This window comes from Pinus tabuliformis, chromosome J (genome assembly GCF_031772625.1).
Source record: "Pinus tabuliformis cultivar Carrire ecotype Pingquan chromosome J, CPIR1, whole genome shotgun sequence".
NCBI classification, from domain to species: Eukaryota; Viridiplantae; Streptophyta; class Pinopsida; order Pinales; family Pinaceae; genus Pinus; species Pinus tabuliformis.
In genome coordinates, this window is record NC_142295.1 from 839,508,302 (window position 1) to 839,514,066 (window position 5,765).

The window sequence follows — 5,765 nt, forward strand, 5'->3', positions numbered from 1 at the left end:
TGCATTGAATGAATAAAGATAGTAATTTATTCATTAAATTTCATCTCTTAAATATTAAATAAATAATATTTTTATGATATTATATTTTTATTTTAATTAACTTATTGGAACAATAACTTTTCCTCTAACCACATTGTGTTTCTATCAAATTTTATCACTTAAATGTTAGGTAAGTAATATTAATATAATACTTTTTACTCGTTATATCTTGAGTCATTTTCTAATATTCCAAGTTATTTGATTCATTGGAATAATGAATTTGTTTCTAACTATATTAAAATTAAGTTTACTTATATGTTACATCTTTCAATTTCTCATTATAAAATTAAAAGTGTTTCCAATCAAATTTCATCCTTTAAATATTAGGTAAGTGATATTCATATAAAAGTGTATTGTAATATTTTAAGTTATTTAAATTATTAGAGGAAGGAATTTGTTTTTAATTGTATTTAATTACATTGCATTATATTTTAAATATTTTAATATAATTTTGTTATAAATTTGAAAATGTTTGTTCAATAAAATAAATATTAATTATTTTTAAATATTACTTTAAATTAATTATAATGTGTGTAACATAATTACCATAAAAAAAAACCTATAAGAGCCAATGTACAATGTGGTAATGGTTAACAAATAAATAAAAAAATAATTAATATAAAGAAAGGAATGAAAAGTAGTAATTAATATAATGTGGTAATGATTAACAAATAAATAAAAAAGTAATTAACATAAAGAAAGGAATGAAAAGTAGTAATTAATATAAAAAAGGAATGAAAAGTATTATTTAATTTATAGCTAATTAATATTATGTTAATAGAATATAATATTAATTTTATTTAGATATATATAAATATAAAATTAAAATTTTTAATAAATTAATATTTTTAATTTATATTTATTCTGAGTAAGAAGATATAATATTTATTTAAGTGGTTGATGTGATTATGACATAATCATGTAAATATATATTTTAAAAATATTTTATTTTTATTTAATAATATAATTAAAATATTGATTATATATATTCTAAGGGTGTTTATGGGGTGTAGAGTAAATAGTGACATGGTATTTTGTTAAGGCACTTCATGGTGTAAAGGTCACCAGATTTTGTGAGAAAAAATCCAGCCATGTTAAGATTAGTGTGTCCCAAGTCAAGTGCAATCTTCTAGTGATTTTGCCACTAAAATGCGTGTGAGCTCAACCCCAAATTAGTTATTCTAATCATCTTAGGAAATATGTGTATGTGTGCATGTTAAGATTAGTGTGTCCCAAGTCAAGTGCAATCTTCTAGTGATTTTGCCACTAAAATTCCCTTGAGCTCAACCCCAAACTACTTATTCTAATCATCTTAGGAAATATGTGTGTGTGTGAAGATGAAAAAAACAGGTAAAATCATGATATAAGCACTTGGTAGCCAAACTTCCATACAATATTGTTAAAAGTGCAAGTTTCAAATAAAGACGAATATTAAATCCTTTATTTTCTCTTACAAAAATATCTAAGTTCAAATTTTAAATAAATTTAATTTACAATAATCTATTAAAAAAATGAAACATATACAACCAATAATTCATATCACAAAAAAGCATAACGTGATGATCACAAGAAAAAAAGTAACAACAAGAAACCATTATCATATTTTCTGAACTTCTATATAATTTCACCCTCTATAACTCATTTCTAATATAATGATATTACTTTGTGCTTAAAACTATAATAAAACAATATTAATAACTTTAAAATCTAATTTTTTTTTGAGCTTTTTAAGATCAGTTAAGGATCTTGTGAATCCCATGGATGGGAAAGGTGTTTACATCATTCTATACTATTGTGGGACTTTATATATTGGTGAAATTGGTGGATCAAAGGATTTATGAGCACGTTGATATCAAACATAGAAGGTCCTCTTGGTTTGATTTGGCTAGGGTCATTGCAAGGATTGACCATTTTTATCATCGTAAATTTAAAATAGAGACCCACCAATCTAAATAGAGACTATGGTTCGAGTATTAGCAGGTGTTGGATCCATGTGCTATCTTCCTAGGTTGTCATTTTTTATTTTGTTTTATTATTTTCTATTTTGATAAACAATTAAGTTTGACTTTATTCTGATTAGAAGACCTTCCTTTTGATTTAATAATATTATAATTAATTTTATTTATTATTTATTTGTTTTTTCCCCTTGGAAAAATCGTAATTTTCATTAATAGAAAATTACATGTTGTAGATGCTATGAGCATATGCAAAAATAGTGGTTGTGTGCCAGTCCAAAATTTAAGATCCAAAAAATATGATCTTCATGCAGGGACACAGTCTTTTAATAGTGTTGTATAGATAAACTTAAAAATTTGTTACTCTATGCAGAGAGTACTCCTGAGGACATGCTCTGATTATGTATAAACATAGTAAATATAAACATAAATAAAACGGTCAATTATCAAATGATTTCAGGCTCCTGTTGAGCCTGCTCTGCCTGGTCCATATATGGACGGTGGTAGTACTAGAATTGTTCACCTCTCCGCTGCTCCTGGATCATCCAGATGTTGCATGGCCTGATCGCTGCTGTTTTGGAAAGTTTGTCAGCGATGGAGTTTCGTTCCCTGTAAATATGGTGATAAGAAAAATTGTCAAAATATGTAATGTATCTATGCACCTCATCCAATATATGTCACAATGTGAATGCATGACATGTTGTTTTATTAATCCAGTTGCAGACAATTTTCGAGTCACCAAAAACTTGCAGATTATAATGAGAGTATTTTTCAATTGCAAATTGAATGAGGTATTTAACAGTGATGAGTTATGCAAAATTGTTTGTGCCATGTCCAAGTCACATTTGAATATGATAGTAATGTGTATCAGAGATATATAGCGCAGCCCCACCTCTACATCTTGTTTCTTGTGCTGATCCATCAAAATATGCCCAGGGCTATGAGTGATTAATGGACTCGGGGATGATGGATCTGGGTAGAGGGGCGGCCACATCCTCGGGTAGTGAACTGTAGTCGTCTATAATTCTAGCTGTGATGGATGGCCAATGTGGGGCAGTGTCCTGGAAGATAAAGCGGTTCCTCGCTATCTAGATTTCCCAACTAATGAGTAGGGGGAGGTTTCTAGCTTTGGGTGGTGTTACAGATGACCACCAATTTGCCCATACCTCCTTGGTTGTCTGACCCCTCCAATTGATAGGTGAGAGTGTATGAGATAGAATGGAGTTCCAAAGTTCAATTGTAACAGGACAGGAAAGGAAGAGGTGGTCCAAATATTCAGTGTTGTCCTTATAGAGGCAGCACCAATATGGTCCATATAGCCCTCTTCTGTTCAAGTTGTCTCCCGTCGGTGCCTTATTCTTCAGAATGGGCCACATATGTAATCTTGTTCGGGGGGGTGCTTTGAGCTTCCACATACCTTTCCACCATGTTTCTATGTGATGTGGCTTTTGACGAATGACCCGTTGTAGATACACCTCTTTTGGGGAGTACTGATAATTTTTGGGGATGGCCCATGTGATCTCATCTTCCCCTTCTCTTAGTAGAATGTGAGATTCTGTGAGAGTTGTAGTGTAGGTACTCCAAGCTTAGTGCCACTGTAAAAGAAGGAGCAAGCTATGGGTTGTTTGCCAAGCTTGGTTCAGGAAGGTTGATCTCTCCTGATCAACAATGTGCACTATGTGTGTGATTCCTTTCTCAATAAGGTTCTGGAGTAAACCCTCAGGTAGCTGGTGTACATTCCCACATCCAATCCAAGGGTCACGACCGATTCAAACGAATGTCCCATCAGATATTTTCCAAGTTAGGCCATCCCAGATAAGAAGCATTGAGTTCAGAACCACTTTCCAAATATTTGAGACCCTAGATTTGTTCCAGCTTGTTTGTCTCAGCCAGTCCAATGGCCTTAATGGTGAAATATATTTAGCAATTGTAATTTTGGTCCAGAGACTGTTGGAGGTGACCAATTGCCACCCTAGCTTGGTCGCTAGTGCTGAGGACAAATCCTCCAATTTCTTTATACCCCATCCACCCGATTTATTTGGGATAGATAGAAGATCCCATCTTTCCCATGCATATATCCTTCCTGTTTGTTTACCTTTCCACAGGAATCTGCAATAGATATTTTGTATTCAGTTGTGAATGCCTCTTGGGATCCATGCAAGGGACATCCAATGTATAGGGGTGGCCTCTAGTACTGCCTTGATGAGCACCAATCTTACAGCTCTAGAGAGATGCTTATGATACCATATATTGAGTCTTTTCTCAAGCTTGGATATCAACCATATCCAGTCCACAATTTTATATCCAAGCGATTTTAGTCTGTATCTCAGATACCGGAGACCTCCATCTATCTGGGTTAGGGTGAAAGGGAACCTTTGTATCACAAAGTGTATCTTGTGGGGGGGATCATTCTAGAACCATTATGGTGGACTTAGAGTTATTAATGATCATGCCTATAGCAGTTTTGAAAAGATTAATGGTGTGCTGGATGGTGGTGAGGTCTCCTATCCCTCCATTTAGGAACATCAGTACATCGTCCATGAAAAGGTGGTGTGTTATAGTACATCCATCCGATATCCTAATTCCCGAGAGTCTGCCTCTATGGTGCATGTCCTTGATCAGCCTGCTTACTCCTTCCATGACTAGGAGAAAGAGTAGAGGAGATAGTGGGAACCCTTGCCAGAGAACTCTTTTAGAGCCAAAGAAGGGAGATGCAACCCTGTTTATCAGTACACTAAAGGATCATATATTGGTAATGCAACACATTATTGATTTAATGACTCCCACATGAAATCCTAAATGGGTAAGAAGCATTCTGAGGTAAAGCCAGCTTACCCTGTTGAAGGCTTTTGAGAGATCAACTTTGAGGATCATACCTTTGATCGTCCTGGACTGAATGGAGTAAAGAACTTCCTGAGTTGTTCCTATGGCTTCATGAATTTGATGATCCTGTAGGAAGGAAAATTGTTCGGATGATATGTGGTTGGATAAGATGGGGTGGAGGTGATTCACAATGATTTTGGACATGATTTTGTCTAGGCAGTTGCACAGGGAGATGGGTCGAAAATCATTCAAGGATGATGGATTGTCCAATTTGGGGATGAGGGCGATGAAGGTGGATTTTATAGCCCCATGCATACGTCTAGTCTTCCTACATTCCTCGATGACCTTGAGAATATCATGTCCAAGAATGTCAAAAAAAGTCAGGTAGAACTCTACATACCACCCATCCAGACCAGGGCTCTTGTCCTTCTTAAACCATTTCAGAGTGGCCTCTAGCTCCTCTAATGTTACTTCTTTGTTGAGCTCCTCAGCTTCCTCATGTTCAATGAACCGAGGGAACAATTGTGCTACTCTAATGACCTCTGCTAGGGTAGCATTAGGGGGGGCCTAATATACCTACTTGAAGTGAGAGGTGGCCAAGGAGGCCAGGTGAGGGAAGGTATCAACCTCATCTACTTGCTCATTTTTCAATTTCCAAATGGTATTAATGACCTTCCTTCCGTTAGGAAATTTGTGGAAAAGTTTGGAATTATCATCCCCTTCCTTCAGCCATATAGCTCTACTTCGCAATCTCCAGGTTTCCTCCCTTTCCTTGAGAATGTTTCCCCTTTGGACTGTTAATTCAGTGAGCTTGTCCTTGAGCTCATTTGAAGGGAAGGTGCCTCCATTGTTGTCCTCTAGGTTAGCTATCTCCAGTTCGATCTCATTTAATCGATGCTCTTCAACACACCTCTTGTTGTGAGCCCAAATCTTGGATAGCTTCTTCGA